At 48.4% G+C, this 19,156-nt stretch overlaps 1 long non-coding RNA gene across 5 annotated transcripts; it reads right to left on the bottom strand.

Annotated features, from left to right (window-relative positions):
* Nucleotides 1-1,849: 1,849 nt before the first annotated feature.
* LOC116960700 lies at nt 1,850-19,100 on the bottom strand. 5 transcript variants are annotated; one of them, XR_006165667.1, is made up of 8 exons: nt 17,860-19,100; nt 17,546-17,732; nt 11,963-12,122; nt 10,263-10,350; nt 9,171-9,402; nt 6,794-6,866; nt 4,739-6,028; nt 1,850-2,151 (listed from the first exon to the last, which is right to left on the bottom strand). It is a non-coding gene; the product is annotated as an uncharacterized LOC116960700 (long non-coding RNA). The 5 variants fall into 5 exon arrangements; XR_006165669.1 differs by lacking the exon at nt 1,850-2,151 and having other exon boundaries at nt 5,085-6,028; nt 17,860-17,999; nt 18,414-19,096; XR_006165666.1 differs by lacking the exon at nt 1,850-2,151 and having other exon boundaries at nt 5,085-6,028; nt 6,790-6,866; nt 17,860-19,092.
* Nucleotides 19,101-19,156: the final 56 nt, after the last annotated feature.

Below are 19,156 nucleotides of genomic sequence, written 5' to 3'. Positions count from 1 at the left end.
AGAAAAAAGGTACTACAAGGTTAAATTTCTTAAGAACACTAAAATAATCTTTGACACATGTAGCAAGAATAAAGTGTTATTAAAAGGATGATCATTTAAACAGAATTAATATAAATCCATTTTGTTTAGACTGGAAACCTGAAAGGGCAAGACTCAACAAGATTCTCATGCCCCTTTTTTAAAAAAAAAAAAACAATCACACCCTGAAGTGTTGACTGAGCTGTATGCTGTTGGCTCTCCTTGACTTTAAAGGTGCCCTTCACTTCGTCTGCACTGTATGATAAGGATAGTGACTTCTCCTTTCTTCTAAACTCTAGAAAGATCCTTGGAACAGATTTGATTTAGGGAAGCTGAGAACAAGCATTTTTCTGCTTTACATTGTCCTTATCTTACATAACAATTAGTAGAAAAGGGTACTACAAAACTGCTTCATCTTGACAAGACTGATTGCAAAGACCAGTAATATTGGGTGGTAGAGACAAAAGTGTAGAATGATTAAGCACTTTCATGGGAAATGGAGAACGCTAAAGACAACAGATGTTGCTTCCTCTACTGTTATAGTTTGAGTCCAGAGGGCAACTGAGCACCATGCAGCCGTTCACTCACCTTTTCCCCCTCAGAGATGGGGAGAAAATAAAGTAAAAGGCTTGGGAATTAAGATAGGACAGGGAGGGGTGGCTCACCCATTACTGGTCAGGAGCAAAAGACAGACCCCTGAGGGGAAGAAAAGAAAGAACATCACTTTCATTCAAACACTAACAAAGACAACACCTAACAGACAAGGTGGGACAGTGAGAAGCGCCACCACATCCAAAACCACCTCCCCCCACCCCTCCCTTCTTCCCGGGCTCAGCTCTGCTCCCCATCTCTCCCCCTCCTCCCCCAGCGGCGCAGGGGCAGGGGATGGGGGTTACAGCCAGCTCGCCGCTCCTTCCTGCTCAGGAGGGGGGGTGAACGCTGCCCATCCCTCCCCTGCTCCCCGGGGCTCCCCTCTCCCTGCAGACAGCCCTCCATGAACCTTCTCCACAGTGAGGCCTCCCCACGGGCCGCAGCCGTTCCCGAGCTGCTCCGGCGTGGGTCCCCCCCGCGTGTTGCAGCCCTCCCAGCGCCGAACCACAACAGCGGGGGCTGCTTCTCCCCTCAGAGTCCCGGCCTCCTTTGAGCACAGACGCCTGTCCTGGCGTGGGCTCCTCCACAGGCTTCAGGTCGGCCTCTGCTCCACCGTGGACCTCCATGGGTGGCAGGGGGGCGGCCCTGCTGTCTCACCACGGGATACAGGGGTCTCTGCTCCAGCACACCTCCCCCCCTTCCTTCTCCTTTCTTTCTTCCACTGACCTCAGTGTTCATCCTTCTCCCAACTCCTCCTCACTCAAGTCCCCACTTCCTCCCAGGTTCCCCTTCTTACATACATTATCCCAGAGGCGCTGCCACCATCACTGGTTGGCTCGGCCGGGGCCAGAGGTGGGTCTGACTTGGAGCTGGGGGAGCTTTGAGAAGCTTCTCACAGGGGCTACCGCTGTAGCCCCCCTCCCCTGCCACAGAAACCCAGCACATCTATATTCCCAAAGCTTTACAAGAAGCTGGATTCTGAATTATGAAACCACATTTATTCCTAGGTGGGAGTTGTAACCCCTTCTAAGCAGGCAAATACTCCCTTTTCCCACAAAGCCTTTCTACTACAAATAGAGGTGCTAGACCTTCATAATTAAGGTGAGGACTTCTTTCCACACATCTTTCAAATCTAGTCCTAGTGTGGATGGACACGTCTTCCATAACCAGTTCTGGCAATAGGAAATTATTTTGTTTTATAAGGCAGATATAAAAACCATGTTGCACAACTCACCTCCTCTTCTTGTTTCCTGCCAGTTGCCAGGCATCTCCCTCACAGGCCAGTCTGATGGGACAGTGGACAGGAATACCTCCACTTCCTACAGTCTCTGGTGAAACCACCTTGCTCGGGGCAGTAGCAACGTGTAATGATCCTTCCCCTCTGCTCAGCAGTGGTGAGGCCACACCTGGAGAACTGTGGCCCAGATTTGGCCACCAGCAGGTCCTTCTTGCAGATGGCTGGAACTGGCTCTGTCTACCATGGGGGCAGCTCCTGGTGTCTTGTCACAGAAGTCACCCCTGCAGCACTGCTGCTGATAAACCCTTGACACACAAACCCAATACAGAAACACAGAAAGAGGATTTAAAAGGCAAGAAGGTCCAATAAACATAGGCAAGAATTAAAAAATAGGGACATTGAACCACATAGACGGAGATGTTGAAAGAAAGTTTAGAAAGTGTCAGGCGACAACACCTAGGAGGAGGAATTCATCAATGATCTGGATGAGGGGATCAAGTGCACCCTCAGTAAATTTGCTGATGACACCAAGTACGGCAGGAGTGTTGATCTCCTTGAGGGTGGGAAGGCTCTGCAGGGGGATGGGGACAGGCGGGGTCGATGGGCTGAGGCCAGTTGTATGAGGCTCCACAAGGCTCAGTGCCGGGCCTGCGCCTGGGTCACCACAGCCCCCGGCAACGCTGCCGGCTCAGGGAGAAGTGGCTGGAAAGCTGCCCGGTGGAAAAGGACCTGGGGGGGGTTGGTCGACACCCGGCTGAATACGAGCCAACAGTGTGCCCAGGTGGCCAAGGCGGCCAACGGCATCCTGGCTTGTGTCAGCAATAGTGTGGCCAGCAGGACTAGGGCAGCGATCGTCCCCCTGTACTCGGCACTGGTGAGGCCGCACCTCGAACGCCGTGTTCAGTTTTGGGCCCTTCACCACAAGAAAGACACTGAGGTACTGGAGCGCGTCCAGAGAAGAGCAGCAAAGCTGGTGAAGGGCCTGGAGAGCAAGATTTATGAGGAGCGGCTGAGGGAACTGGGGTGGTTTAGTCTGGAGAAAAGGAGGCTGAGGGGAGACCTTATTGCTCTCTACAACTACCTGAGAGGAGGGTGTAGAGAGGTGGGTGTTGGTCTCTTTTCCCAAGTAACGAGATAGGATGAAAGGAAATGGTGTCAACCTGTGCCAGGCGAGGTTTAGATTGGATATTTGGAAAAATTTCTTCACTGAAAGTGTTGTCAAGCATTGGGACAGGCTGCTCAGGGAAGTGGTTGAGTCACCATGCCTGGAGGGATTTAAAAGCTGTGTGGATGTGGCGCTTGGGGACGTGGTTTAGTGGTGGACTTGTCAGCGTTCGGTTTAGGGTCTTAAAGGTATTTTCCAACCGAAATTGATTCTGAGAATCAACCACGGGCCGGCAGCCCCCGCGGCGACGCAGACGCTGCCGGCCGCAGCGCCGCCTTCCCGCCACCGGGCGGCGGCGGCAGCGAGGGCGGCGGCGCCCCCTGGCGGCCCGGCGCTGCAGCGCCGCCTTTCCGTCACCGGGCGGCAGCGAGCCCCGGGCGGCAGCGGCGGCAGCAGCAGCAGCAGCAGCGAGCCCCGGGCGGCAGCGGCGGCAGCAGCAGCAGCAGCAGCGAGCCCCGGGCGGCAGCAGCAGCAGCAGCAGCAGCAGCAGCGAGCCCCGGGCGGCAGCAGCAGCAGCAGCAGCAGCAGCGAGCCCTGGGCGGCGGCGGCCCTTGCCCCCTTCCTTACCGGGAGGCAGCGGCGGGGGCGGCGGAGCGGCCACCTCGCCGGCACCGCGGTGCGGCACTGGCGAACGCCACGCAATGCCGCGTTTCGGTCGCCAGGTGGCCGCGGGGGGGCGGGCACCATTGCGCATGCGCGGCACCAGACACCTTCCCGCGCCCCCTCCCACCGTACCGCGTTTCGGTGGCCCGTCGGCAGCCGGGGCGGGGTGGGGACCGGAGCCACAGCCCCATGCACATCCCAGCGTCCCCAGGAGCTCGGCAGCGGCTCCACCCGGTCCCGCTCACTTCCCTCGGTGCAGCCGCAGCTCTGGTGCCGCTGGGCCCAAGGATCAGCCCCGGCCGGTACCGACAGCTCTTGGCGGAGCGGGGCTTCCCGAGGCCGGGCTGACCTTGCCCGTCCCCGCAGCTGCTCCCTGTGAGAAGGCGGATCAGAAGCTGGTCGTTAACTGCAACAGCCTCTGGATTGTCCCGCACTAACCTTACTCAGAGAAGTGCGTTATTGATGGGAACCGAGGCAGGGAGCTCGTTGCAGCACCCCACCACAGGACATTAAATGTCAGTTGATGTTATTTCATCAGCTCTCCGGGGCAGGGAAAACTCCCAGGAGCCCAAAGCCAAGAAAGAATTAAGTGGCTTGAACCACTTACAGGTTCCAGAGTGCTCAAGTACACTACAGGTAGCTTGGCTGGAAAGCGTTAAGGGAAATAAATACAGCCTGGTCTCAGAAAGAAAGATGCTGCTTTTCATCTTACATTAACAAGTTACTGAGAAAGCTTGCTGTGTCATCTTACGGAGGCACTGCAGAAAAGCAGCATCTCAGCTATTTCTTTTTTTCCTTCAGAATACCTAAGCAAGGCAGATGGGTGTTGCTGCACCAAAGGGGGCTCTTGCATGGTAATTACTCTGAGATATTTAAATCAACTGTTATGTTACTGTTACAGTCTTAGTCCCTTTCCCACCTGAGGCACTGAAAAATTCCTGTTTCTACTAAAGTATCATCAGGTGCTTTATAAACTGCTGCTTGCTACAGAAGCACACAATGCTGCCGGAGTGCTGCGGCGTTGCTTCTGTCCTCTTTACCCACTGGGGAGTTTTGTTCTCCCCCTTTCTACCATAAAGCGGGCAGTGTAAGATGTGCCATCCAAGCAACTTTGTCGGGCTTACCACAGCTTTCTCTTGTCATCGTGAGCTGGCTGTGTCGGGATGCGAGCCCCACGCGTGCCCCCCATAGACCAGAAAGCCTGCACGCAGAGGGCACTGTGCAGCAGCTGACCTTCAAGCAGCTTCTTCCCAGATGATGCAGCACCTTGCACCCACCTGTCCTCAGACCGGTACTTGCTGGTACTGGGTGCAATACAGGGATCTGTGCTTCTGGGTCAAACATACATCTCCAGGGGTTGGTACCCTCACACTTGTGAGGATGGGTTTGGGCCTGCAGTCCCGAAAGGAAACCTTTTTCAACCTAATCCACTAAAAAAATAAAATAAAAAAAAACCCTACAGATGGTAGATACAAGTACTACTTGATATTCTTAAAATAAAAATGGCTAATAGGTGTGTATTAATGACCCCTAGCAGCCGATATCAGCACATCCATATGGAGTGAAACGCCTCATTTCTTCAGGCCAGGAAATCTTTTTAGTCTCAAAATGAAGATGTAGCCCGGTCCACCTGTAGGGAGATGTTCATCTGGAGGTGTGATGGTGTCGGCATGTCTTTCTCCTGGACTGTTCCCTCCAGGATGAGTGTGATCCAGTCAGCAACCACCAGCCAGTGCGCAGCCCTCCCCTTTCCCAGCAGGTCTGTCTCATGACCACGTGCCATCAGCCTACCTGAGCCTCAGAGGCTCTCAGGGAAGTTCCAGGCTGCTGGCCCGTGAGTCCAGAGCCCACAAAGTACAGAAATGCCCAGACCGTCTACCCTGCTTTGTACGCCGCTCAACTGATGTATATTTGCCCAGCAAGGCTTTGTAATGCTGAAAGGGCTGCTCAGCTCAACATCAGCATGCCACTTCTCAGCAGAGTAGTTTGCATCTCTAGCCAGAAAGCAGTACTTTCCTCCATGGGGCATGGCACAGCCCTGAGCAGTTGGTTTGGCTTAGCGCAGGGCATACGACCTCATCCTGAAAACACAGCAAGACCTACAGACCAGGAGTAAGTTTCCTACCTAGGAGGCATAAGGGCTAAAAGGATGGTGAGTGCTGTTTTTTCCTCCTTCATTACCAAGCTGCAGTTCAACTGAAGCCAGTGTTGGAGTAGGAAACAGGCTCCCTCTCCAAGTATCCATGGGTTGTTCAATGTGGATCCAAAAAGCCTGCATGATACAGGCCACAGATTTTGAACTATTTCCCCCCTGTAGTGATTCCAGTAATTTCCACTTGATTAAAATGTGTCTTCAAAAGAGACATCCAATTTCTCTGTGAAGAGGCAGAGAAAAGCCCATACACATCTGGAACCTGTGAAACAAAAAACAAGTGAGAAGCTCAGGAGCATGTAACACCATGCAGCATCTCAGCACACACAGATAGCATACCCCTTCCTTCCCAACCTATCTGCCAGAGAGATTTTAGTATTGAAAGCTCATTACTGCTGTGATTAGCAGTACTTAAGGTTTGTTACAGGAATTGTGGATTCTGTGACTTTTTAAACATTTGGAATTTTTATAGAGTGCCAAAAAGTACTAGTTTACTACCAAAGCCAGGATTTTATTTCAAACCTTTTGGCAAAAATCATCATCAGCTGGGATTTTTGCATGCAAGTTCCATGAAAATTCAAAAGTTTGCAAGTGATCACCTAGTGGTGGTAGCTTTTTTCAAAAAAAAAAAAAAAAAAAAAAAAAAAAGAGTCCAAGTTATTAGAGTAGGAAATGAAAGGGCCTATGAGCTAGATAGTTTCACCTCTAACATTTTTTAATGAGTTGGAGTAATTCCTTCATTAAGAGATGGAGCAGAAATACCACAAGTTACAGACTTTTCCCTCTTGTGGTTTTGCAGCAGGAAACTATGCTGAGGAGAAATCGTGGTCTGACTCCCCTCACAGAGGACTTGCACCACCTCCAGCTGCTCTGAAGGAGGACAACAATACTGGACTACTACAAAGTCAAAAATTTACATCAACATATCCCAGAGAAAAATCTTGGTTTCGAGCACTAAACAAGTAATCCTCTTCTATGAGAACCCAAACCCAAAGACAAATGACTCCCTGACTGGGATGGCACTTACCCAGGCAGTGGTCCAAGGCTCTGGTGCCACCAAAAAGCACTGCTGATGAACATCAGGGATGTTTCTGTTGCCCCTGAAAAGCAGCAGGAGCAGGTCAATGCACAATACCGCTTCTCCCCAGGTTTGCAAAACCAATCACAAAATGAATCCCAGTTCATTGAAGCAGCAGCCAGCAGTGTCAGTGAATGCTGGACATCTTCCCTTTGCACAGGAAGTAAAAACACGTTTGAGTGCCTCAAAAAAATCGAGAGGGAAGAGTGAGCAGGCAGTCTCTGACTCCTGTGGGCCCATATGCTGCTCTCTGAGGGATCGCTTTTGGACTTGGCTCACCCAGGAGCTTTTGGCAAGCCTTGAGCTGACCTCAGGTGTTGTGCTACCTGACTTGCTCTGCCTGTCCCTGTGGGACAGGATGGAGCACATCCCAGGACAGGCGGTGTGAAGCAGCCCGCCTGCTGTATTTGGGTGTCCCAGTGGACAGGAACCCTTCTGCTTCTTACAGTGTCTCGTGAAGCCACTGCTTGGGGCAGTAGTAAAGTCTAATGATTGCCCTTGCACAGATGGAGGCCTGAAGCAAAGGTTTTGCTGAGGCAGAGTTATCAGAGAATGGGCTATCCAGGGAACCCAGATACCTGAACTACCACTGCCTGCGGGCAGCACTACTCCAGCACCACCCTGGGGCATTTCCTCAGAGACCAAACTGGAGCATGGAATTACAAAATGGGTTTTCCAGCCATTGGCTCCTGTGGCACTGTATAGCTGACCCCTATGAGAGTTGCTGGATGGGGGAAACCACAGCCCTTGCGAGGCATGGGACATAACAGCGAAGATCTTGTCTGTCACCCATGGGCTGCAGAGAATCTCAGCAGGACTTGGACAGTACTCATGTTTTGTGCTTTTTTTTCTTTGTGGAGTTTGCATTCATAGAGTATTTTCAATAAAAGCAAAACACTTTCTAATAAAAATCAGTGCAATAGAAACTGCAATGCGACTGATACGCGGGTCATGTTGCATGATTTATTTCTGTACCAGAGTCCAAGGTTATATTTAATGTGCCCTTTGGATTCTTGCTGGCAATGAGGAAGGCAGATGAGCAGGCACACGTCTTAAAAGAATTGCTGTTTTCAGAGCTGGTCCTTATTACTAACAGCAAGACACAAAAGTAATTTTGTCAGAGTAATGCATTTACAAAAACATTGTGTTTCCAGTGGAGCAGGCAATGACTCCCCTGTACAGACACGGGCACAAGGGAGGATAGCTCTGTGGGGAGACAGATTGTTCTCCATGTGATGATTCAGGGAAAGGACATTAGAGTAACTTTGCAGTCCATGTGCCATTTCACCCCCAGTTTTTGCTACTACTGCCCAAGGTGTGTATGAGCTACTCGGATACCTCTTAGTCTGGCCTTTGGATGGTTTTTGCTTTCTTCTTTATGAAGGCCCTTTTGTCTTCAAACAGTCTTCCCATAAACTATGATTTTGACTGCAGTGCATTTAAAGAGGTGGGCAGCGAGTTGGTGTTGTCCAAAGGCATGAAGTGGGTGGCTGCAGCACTACTTTGCCCTCAGACTGCAGGTGAAGCAGATGTGTTACAGCTACTCTTTGCGTTTGCTTTCGAAGTGTCTGAAGGTCTGTCCTGTCAGCTGGATTGTCCACCTGTAACTGATACCCCCTCCCCCCTCATTTATACATGTTGGGAAAGCGCCCAACAAGGAGCTGGGCCATCTGCAACAGGTGTCTCATGTCTTGATTTCTTACTGTCATAGACTGAGGTCTGTGAAATTCAGCTTTGCTGCACTACAGAATTACTTAAGTGCATTACCTTGCCCTTAGAGACAAACAAATTAAATTTGCTGCTGCTGATGTATATTGTGTTGTACTGGGCACACTGCCTTTTCTTTATTCCGTCCTTACGACACCAAAGCATTCACTGAAAGAAGACAGTACCACACTGTCTGCATTAAGTGACACTTTACTGTGCAGGTCACGCTGGAGCCCTGTTAATTTCCAACTCCCTTAATGTTGTTTCTAGTCAGATGTTTTAGAAATTCCAGTAAGAAATAAGGATAATATTTTGCATGGCTTTGTCAAATATTTTGAATGTATTTTGTGCAAAGGTCAAGTGTTCCTATGTGGCGAAAAAGTAGTAAGCAACATTTATTAACATGCCATTTAAAATTAGTTACTTAAAAGACAGTCTAAGAATGCTGCTTTTCCAAAGGCTCACACAGTAATACACTAAATTCGGAAACAGGTACATTGTGACTGCTGTGGTAAGCGGAGGCCTCAGCCAGTGCAGAGGCCAAACAAAAAGAGACAAGAGGTGCCTGTGGAGAAGAGGAGGTATAAATCTTGCAGAAACAGCAGACAACTCAACTTACCTTGAATAGGGTATCAATGGTGACCCTAACAGCTGGTCTTCTGGTCTTGGTGCCCCTGAAATGAAGAGCCAAGGTCCAGGTCTCCTGCGTGGCTGGAGTACTGGTTATCAGCCCCTGCAGAGATGCCTTGGGGAACGGCCAGGCCTCCTTCTCAGCTGCCCGGAGTCTGCTTAGGGACGCAGCAGCGTGCGGAAAGGATCCTCCACTCCAGCGCTGCACTTCCAGCCCAGACCTAAAGCAGCAGATTGGAAAAGATGCACTCTAGCTTCTCATTCACTGTTCACGCAGTGATTTAGGATTGACAGCTGTTAAAACAGAAGCAGTGTGCGTACATGTTTCTGTTTGTTGCAAGGGTGTTTAAAACCAGACCTTGTAAATCCTCAGACAACGGTGGTGGTGGCAGGGTGCCACCGCAATGCACCCTGCTCTGTGTAAGAGGCAACTGTCCAACGGAGCACAACGATTGCAGGGAGGAAGGAAATGGGCTAGAGGTGGGGGGGAGATTTAACAGAAGTTAAATGTACTTTCATGGAGCATCCTGGCTGGTTGTGTTCTACAGTAAAAAACTTTCCTGGTGTCAATAAGAAAATTCCCATTGATTTTACTGCTATGAGATGACTTCCCCCATGCTCCCCAGAAAAGAAAATTCTAGAAAGAAACAGGAGGTGTTTTTTTAATGACTTGAGTGTCACTAATTCCCCATGGAAGTATACTGTTGAAGAAGCATCATGGCTTGTGGACTCAAGCACTAAATAAAAGCACTATATTTAAGAGCTCAGCAAGATACACTGGATGTGCCTGACACTACTGTGTTTTGCTGAAGAAAGGTTGCACTTCCATACATCCTGCACCTCTCCAAAATCTTACCTGAATGTGGGCCAACCCATTCATGCATTTTCTTATTTGTGGCACCAAGCATAAAACACGTTTTTGCTTATTTCAATACATGGATCAAGCCAGGTTAGAGAAATAGTTGTTTCACGGTGGTGTAGAAAAAGATGAGATCTTAAATACAGGCTGAAGGCAACCTGAAACCCCAAATGTGAGAGAGAACATAATCATGCACAAATGCAACTGCACAAAATGACTCACCTGGAAGGTGAAGACAGACAGCCAAACAGCTCAGGAGGGTCTCCTGAAGCAGCGATCCAAGGCATGTGGAGTTAGGACCTGTGAAAACCTGTGAGGAAATGCTTCTGTTTACCCAGGTTTTCCCAACTGAGTGAATAACCTCCAGTGTTTGGGTGTTCACTCAGGACTACATCTGGGCCAGGCTTGCCCAGAGTTAGAACACAATAGGTGACAGACTGAACCAGAATGTGCTTACCTCCTCGAAATCAGAATTCCCTTAGCTAGATGCAAAAACCATGTAAGCTCTGCCACCTCTTGTCATGGCAGAGCCAAGAATTGAGGAGCCATTCTTCATTTTTGTTTTCATCCATACTTACTATGGTATGTGCCACTCTTTTCAACACTGGTTTCTGAATTACCCTCCACCTGGTCTTGAAAATATTCAAATAATATTCCTAAATATCATCCTACATAGTTAATCCTGCTCAGGTGAATAGATGCAAGCAGAGCAAGCAGTGTGACATTTAGCAATGTAACCATGGCACTTCCACTCCTTGAACAAAGCTAAACACAAATATTATCTCTTTCCACTCCCTGTATTGTGTTGCCCTGAAAATTAAACAGGCCTTTTCCCTCAAATGCTGACAATATCATTCATTTCTTTGTGCTGAAGAGATTAGGTGAAAAGGCAGAAGCAGGATTTATTTACTGCTGAGGTAAGGGGGTGGAGTCCTGTTGGTCTCAACTGAGCCGTGTGCTCTCTTCTGTCAGTGGGGGATTTGAACTTGAAGCTGAAGATGCATTTTTGAAGATGAAACTGATCTTCTGAAAATGGTGAAATGTTTCCATCGAAAAGTAACTAACTGCATGGGGCTCAATCATTAGGCCTGGCCATCAGCAAATCCTTTCAAGTTTGGAAACATTTTCAGGATTTCTTTTGCACATCAACAAGCATTGTTACTTACTACCACAATTACCATAACACCCTGAAGACCTGGAAGACCACTGTCCTTGGCACTGCATCAAAGGCCACTTGGAATACACCCCAAGCTAATGCCTGCTCACTGTCATCCATCAGAATGAAAGTGGCTCTTTTTGTCAGTTTTTTCCACGTGACACTATCCCTTTCTAACAGGGAAGGGTGGTCTGTGTGGCCGCAGCTGGAGAAGGCTGGGACACTGTTGTGTCAGTGGGCACCAGGGAAGGATCAGCACAAATGTTGGTGCTCCAGGAAGCCCAAACACAGTAGACAGGGCACCCGGTAATCCTCCTCAGTTCTTGAAGGAAACCAACAGTGGCAATGAAGGTGCCCTGACACTTCCACAAAGCTTCATGCTAGCTGTGCACAACGCTGACATGAATACATGGAGTTACTTGCAATGCAGTAACAAGTGGGCTGCTCAGCCTCACACTGCTCGTGGAGCGGTACTCCCCTCAACAGCCAGCCCAGGAGTTAGTCCAGCTTTTGCTGAACTCATCACAACTGCTCCTGTGATCACTCTTGCAACACTCCCACTGATGTTGAGAAGTCTTTTTGCCCCCACTTTGCAGATGAGAAGCAGAGATAAAGCCATGACTATGAAGTAAAGCGAGGACTCAGCCACAGGCTCCAGTCATCTCACTGAAGGAGCTTTAAGTTAATGCTTCACATCTCTGACATCTGAGAAAAAGAGCTCATCATTGCAGCTGAACTGACAAAGTAACCAGTTTATGCATCTTACCTTAATCAGTAAAAAGTGCAATTCTCCATAAATATTGTCTCGGTGGTAGACTCAGTTCTGGTTGTTCTCAGCATCCTTACTCCGTGTGCATCCAGCTGTTTGTCCCTGCCATCCACCTTGTCCCCCAGGAAAAAACATCTGATTCCTGCACTGAAGTGACCTGAGTTTTAAAATAACCAAGAATGGCAGAAGATGTCAGCTGCAGATAGTCTGTAAGTGCAGAATCACAGGAACTACGCCGTACCCCACATTTCCACTAACTGTAATGGGCCCATACAGAAGGTAGATGGCAAAGTAGGCAAAGATTGCACATTGAATGCAGCAGTATGTTACCTACACATAGTATTTCTATGTGATGCTCTCATGACTGAAACAAAGATTACACACTGATGAAGTTTTTGTTCAACGCTGGATGTGATTTTGAACACATCCACCTTCCTGTGGTCCCAGTGCAGTCCCCACTAAGTCAACACGAAGATACTCAGAAGTTTCCGTATTACTTTGGGTCAGACACTATAAGCTGACAGGTTTACTTGTAAACACAAGATTTCATGAAATCACCTACATTACAAAACAATGCCACAGGATTTCATTTTGCATGCAGGCCCTGTGTTTTTGGTTTTTTTACAAACACATATTTTAACCTGAATATCGCCTCAGTTTTTGTCTTATAGAAGAGGTATGGATTCATAATGCTGAATGCCTGTTATCCTGTTCTTCCTATTTGCTCTTAGGATGAAGTAGTAACCCTTTCCATAATAGCAGGCAGTGTTTGTATTAACAACTAAGCATCAACAGGAAATAAAAACTGCTGTGAAATACAATTATGCCACAGACTGGGTCACACAGGAGCTGACTTCTGCATATTTCCACCTTCAGAAATTTCTGCTGATTTCAGCCTTCAAAATCATGAATACAAGGTAGCAACCACTGTCAAAAAGCACTCTCTTTTTCAGTGTCAGTTCTAGAAAAGCCTTCCTCTTTAGAATTACAGGAAGAAAAGAATGGGCAAGCAAGATATTCTGCAGAGTAGGCTTACCTAAAGAAACACAAGTATCAGAGTACCCTTACTTTTAAAGGATGCTTGTCAGGGATTACCTCACTTTATCACCCTATTTTCCAAGTCGCCTGAAAAAGGCCACCACAGTCCAGCTCTGAAGGTCAACAGACATGAGCTATTTCAGACCAACAATGCAGTGACTGTCAGGCACTGGCAGTCCCTCTTCTTCCTTCTTGCATGCCCGCTCCAATTTTAGCTCAGGCACAGAAGCCAGAGAAGCTGCCTGTCTCCCAGGGCAACACCCTGATTAATTCATTTGGGAGTCTGTCGGTAGGACGTGGCATTTCCCACTGCACACAGAAACCCAGACCTCCTGGGTGCCAGGGCAGGGCGAAAGAACTCACTGTACTCAGCACCGTACACGCTGCGGGCATGGCGGGCAGCTTTCACGTGCTACTCTAGGCCTGCCTCTGCGCCTCTCAACAGTTTCAGAGAAGCCTCACATAGAGGCTTTGCAGCAACCACATCCCAAGATAACAAAGGCACAAAGTGAGACGTCACCAGGAGAAAATTACTCTGCTGGGGCATCCGATCAGGCTCTCACAGGGCTGATGACAAACGCCGGGCGAATGCCCTCCGTTAGGACCACTGTTAAACACATTTCCCCTGAGCAGCATTTGTTTTCTTTAAGATCCTCGGGTCAGTTCTGCTAAAGTTGCCATAAATCCCAGATGTCCATAGCAAATAGGGAAGGCAATCTGAATCGGATTAAATAACTGCAAAGCTCTGGTGGAGAGCAGGAGAGGCGCTTCTTGATATTAATGACACTTCCCAGATTCTCCACCATTAACCCTGCTAATGGCTTTACCTTCCTGTTGATCATAAGAACTGAATATGGGATTGAAGGACCAATTATCTGATGCCCAGACGCTGGAGATAAAAGACAAAAAAAAAAGAATATGAGCCGCGCTCAGTTAAGAGCTGTGTTTGATACCTCTTTGAAATTGAATCACAAGTCACTAGTATTTTCTTGGGGTGGGGGGGTGGAGGGGTAGGAGAATGAGAAATAGAGAGCAGCCAATAGTGAGCGGGTCCAGCTCCTCCACCCATCAGGGCGCCCATGCTAGCTCACCACCCAGAGGTGTGGCCTCGCATGCCTGGAAAAAAAGTCTGGCAGGCAGCAAGCTTCCCTCTGTGATCCGGGGGAACTGCGCGTGGCCTGGCAGCGTTTTAAACAAGTGTCTTTAATATTGCAAAGCTGATCCAAATCCAGCATGATACTTAATCGCATCTCTAGTGAAGAGTGGTTGCTACGGAAACCACTTAAAAGCCTGCTTTAAAATATTTGTCACATATTCAAAAGCCAGAATAATTTCCTGCTGTCAGATTACAACATCTCTTCAAAGGTCATTAGGAATATTCTTTAATCATTAAGATAGAAATAAGCTTGTGCTTCTTCTCAGCAGACAGATGACTGAATTCTGATCTGGGATATTATCTTTGTAAGACTCAAGTCACGTCACTGTGAAGTCACAGTATCAGCTCTGTTGCTGTGCGACCATTCCAGAGATCATATTTTTCAACTATGTATTTCTAATACAAAGTTACCATGTCTGGCATCCTAATGGTTTGAAGTATCACAACTTCTAACTTACGATACTTCACAATGGTTCAAGTTCAAGGACAAATTGAATTTGCATAGCTAAAAATGGAGAATGCCAAAGGCTCAATGTGAAGAGCTAGGAACATTCTGTTCTAGCTCACTTTTCCCTGCATTTCAGAGGACAGATTCTTCACTAACAGCAAAAAAGCTCAGCAAAAACTGTTTCTGTTTCCAAATAAGCTGCCTGAATACTCAAAAGCCATTTAAAGTTTTGGGATAAACAACCATTTTTTTTACTTCCAGATAACACTGTGTATTGGGACTGGCTGGGATGCAGTTAACTTTAACCACAGTAGCCCTCATAGTGCTGTGCTTTCTATTGGTAGCTAGAGCCGTGCTGAAAACACACCAGTGTTTTGGCTACTGCTGAGCAGTGAGGGCACCGCTCGCTGAGCAGGGGGAGTGATAGGGCAGCTTGGTGGGCACCCGGTGGCCAGCCAAGATTAATTTACCACACCTGGGATCACTAAGTCCAGAAACCAGACTTTTGTTTTAATGACTCCAGCTAATCCTCTAGGCATGATTTTGAGCTGACCTTCCCAGAAACTGCACAGTGTTTAGATATAGGAGTTTATTTTCCATCTTTACCTGGACAGAAGCAAGCCATGCCGTCTGAATTGAGAGGAGTCCTGTGGCAACAGACATGCAGCTGATCCCCGTCTTTCCTACCAGTGAGAACTACTTTAGAGCCAGCAGTTTGATCTGGGTGCTCCTGTGAATCTGCTCAGCCTGCACCATAACCATCCTGTTTCAGAATGCCTTCTGTTTCTGTGTAAGTCATGGGTCCCAAACGAGAGAGCAACTTGTTGCATAAGATAACCAGAGGAAACAAGACTATCATATCCTAAAGTCTAAGCCCACAAGGGATGTCACATCACCCATAAAAGTATAGATCATGAGTTTGAGAGCTGGGCATTGCATGTCATTTGAACGGTGCCAAAAATAATACGATTTCACTTTCTTCTTTCCAATCAGAACGCTTATTTGCTTTCTTAGTCGTGTTTCGATGTTAACACTTATTATTATTTATGCAAGGGCAATACCTGGCAAGGGCGCCAAAAAGCCCACTTCTCTGTAAGAAGGAAGGCACTTTTCACCCACACCCTGAGGATTGTGTGCAGTCCTTGTCAGCGAGGAGAAGCATGGCTGTTCCACCAGTGCGAGCAAGCTGGGGCAGGCTTGGCGAGGCAGGCAGGGACCTCACTGACAGCCCCACGGCACCCAAACAAGGAGAGCCAGGCCAGCTGGTGGCAGCAACAGGGGTAAGCTATGGTCCAAGGCCCACCAAGCCTGACCACAAGGACAAGACAGGCTCGAGGTCAAGCCAGGAAGTTACGAGGAAGCACGGGATCAGCGAGGTACACAGCCAGGCACGGGCATACCTATGGCATAGGTCAGACAAGGGCCTGAGCTTAAATTTGGCTCCCGAGCCAAGGGACAGAGATCTCCAACAAGGTTTCCTGCAGCTCCTTTCCCAGCCCCGAGGTCCGTACTGACAGCTGTTGCCATGCCAGGGCTGGCCATGAGCACAGACAGCCACATGCCCACAGCAGGGCTAGAGCCTGTGGAGCTTCTCAGTGCACTTAAGGTCTGACAGCGGCCGTGCGTGCCTTTCCCACATCAGCTCACTTGATTTTGAAGGGACTGCCTTTGAAAAGTGACCTGCAAATTGATAGCTATTGGCAAATATTTGAAGGTCAGTGTTAAGAGGGTGGCTGCTTCCCTTCACCACAACCACGGGATGTTTTATGGTCTCTTCTGATCTGCTAGCAAACCTGGAGAGTACAGATTGATGATTAGCTAGGAGTGTACCACAGGGAATGATCTTTCACTTATGAGGATAGAAAGCATGGTGAAAAAGTACATGCTCCCACTTGTAATTCAGGCATTGCACAGCACACTGTGCTGGTGAGAAAAGCAGAGTGTTCAGAACTAGTTTGCTCTGCATTTCTAGCTTGATCTGAGATATAATACATGGAGATTACAATGGACATTTCTTTTCCACCCACCCAAGAATCACAGCTGCTGTGTGTTTACTCACAACGCTGGGCGGCATGCTATCACACCGGCAACCAACCTCCCCCCTGCCCCTGGTAGTTTGGTTTGTTTTCCAGTCAGAGAGTCAGTTAAGGTTTTAGAATCCGAAGATGGAAGCATGCAGGGAAGAAGAATGAGTAAAAAAGGGAAGAGAGGTAGCAGGAGAGAAATAATCACAGAAAAAAAATGTGCAAATTGTGAAGGAAAACGAGAACAAAATAAAGCAGAGCAGGCGGCAGGGGAGGGAAAGGTCAGGAACATGATGGAGAAGCAAAACCAGAGGCAGTAACACAGAAAAGAGCAAGAAAGATAACCTTGCAGGAGCAGAAAATCCTTCTTAGGAGAGCTAGAATCCAGAAAACTTAACTCACCCTTTAGGGAAAAAAATGCAAGGGGAAAGTCCAAATTAACTGCAGTCAAAACCAAATGTTGCATAGTACAAGTTCCTGCACTTATTGTTTCTGATTTTTTTTGCCTCCTGTCCTCTGAGTGCTGTCAGAGGCCCCTCAAAGCACCAAGTGCTGCACTGCAGCCCCTCCCCCCGGCCCCGTGCCCCGACTTAGTCCCCTGCAGATTCTTGCTGTTGTACCCTGGCCTCATCTTTAAGCCTGCTGCCTCTTTTTTCTTGGAACCTCAAATTCCTGCTGCTGCCTCTTCAGCTGCCTCCCACTTATCTTCCAAAGCCCTGTAAATGTAAGAGTAGTTCCAGTTCGCATGAAGGCTCAGGATGTTGTTTTTTTTTTTTATATTTATAATTTCTGTGCTGGCCTTCACTGCACACTATCAAGGGCAGAAATTGTTTCTCAGCACTTGTGCCTAATACCATATAGGTCCCCGACACTTCTGGAAGCCCCTGCTGGTACCGCTCTGTAAACAGCAATACCTGTTTTATAGGGTAACATCCTGTTTTCATTCTTGAAAAATCACTGTGCTAGTTTGGATACACTTCTGTATGGATCACTTCTGCTCAGGACAACTGCCGCTCTTTGCCCACTGCCAGGAGACCTGGTTTCCACAGAGCATTGTTTTTCCTTTGTCTCATGGAGGACAAACGGGAACCAGGGAACAACCTGCAGTAACAGACGACAGTATTGCTATCCCCAAAAGACTCCCAGCATCAAACTACATTCTAAATGCTGAGTGGGACACCACACATCTGGAAACCAGAACAATCTTGGTAGCTGCTAACAGGCTTACCTAACCCCTTCTTCTACAAGTAGACCCATACAGTGAGAGCTCTGTGGGGTGTTCTTGCTGCTTTTCTGGCCAGAAGCCGAAGGATTTTGCAGTCAAGGCACATTGTGCAGCGGGCACTGGGACTGCTTAGCTGTCCCCTACTGAATGCAGAAGGGAGACCTGACATCAGGCTTTGTTCAGAACACAGTAAAGATGACATTGCAGTAGATGATAAATATCGATGGCAGCTCTGACAGATTAGGATGCCACCTAATAACAGCACTAGATACATAGGTCCAAGTTTTTAAGAATCTGTTTTCATAGGCTGGACCCAAAGAACTTGGTTGCCTGAAATATCAGTGCCCTTGTGCAGCCCCTAGTTGGGAAACTGAAATCGTCAGTCTGTAAACCTACAAGGTCCAGTATCACGTTTTCAAGGGCTTCTTATAAGGTAATGTCAATCACAAAGAAAAGTTAGAGGAGATAATGCTCTTGAAATTAAAACAAACAAACAAACAAACCCCCAAAAAACAACCCCAAAAAACAACCAACCAAAACACCAGAAACTTCCTTACCTCATTAATATCTGGGATAAACCTGACAGTGACCTTCTTAAGCTCCTATGGAAACTCAGCTTGCATTTTTCTCTTCAGGTGTTTGTTTTCATGTACTCCGGTTTCTAGCGGGCAGCGTGAGGTCAGTGGGAAGGTGTTTCAAAGGCTTTTGCAATTAGAACCATCCGATTTGCCAAATCGCGCCAAAGGTCGAAGGCCGTGCCGGTAGCACCGCGCCATGCAAATGATCTCTTTAAACTGCCGTTTGGACACGGGTCAAGTAAGAAGGAGGCGGCAGGGTTGTGCTTTTTTTTTTTTTGTTTTGTTTTTTGTTGTTTTTTTGTTTTTTTTTTTTGTTTTTTTTTTTTTTTTCTTTTCCTCCTCACAGGAACAGCCGTATTTTAAATCTATCGCCATGTTTTTCCCTGAACAACACAAACCCGTTTTTCGAAGACCCCCCCCGCCCGCGCCCTCCAGAGCCCCGTGTTCTCCCCCGCACAGCCTTGCCTGTCCTTGCAGCCGGGCTTTTCCCGGCTCCGCGGGGCGAGGAAGGCGCCGCTCCCTCTGCCCTGCGAGGAGAGGGTTGGGGGGGGGGGGGAGGACGAAGAGAAGCGAGAGCCCCCTCAGCGCTTCGCCCCACAGCCGGCCGCCCCCCGCCGCCATGGCGGCCCCTCAGGGCCAACGGCCGGGCGGGGCGGGGCGGGGCGGGGGCGGCGGGAGAGGCTCGGCCGGCGCGGCGGCCGCCATTGGGGGCGGCGGGACGG

Source organism: Tyto alba, unplaced genomic scaffold (genome assembly GCF_018691265.1).
Source record: "Tyto alba isolate M040663 unplaced genomic scaffold, T.alba_DEE_v4.0 Super-Scaffold_23, whole genome shotgun sequence".
Taxonomy (NCBI): Eukaryota; Metazoa; Chordata; class Aves; order Strigiformes; family Tytonidae; genus Tyto; species Tyto alba.
The sequence above is the reverse complement of the archived record's forward strand: the minus strand, read 5'-3'. Positions and strand labels throughout refer to the sequence as shown.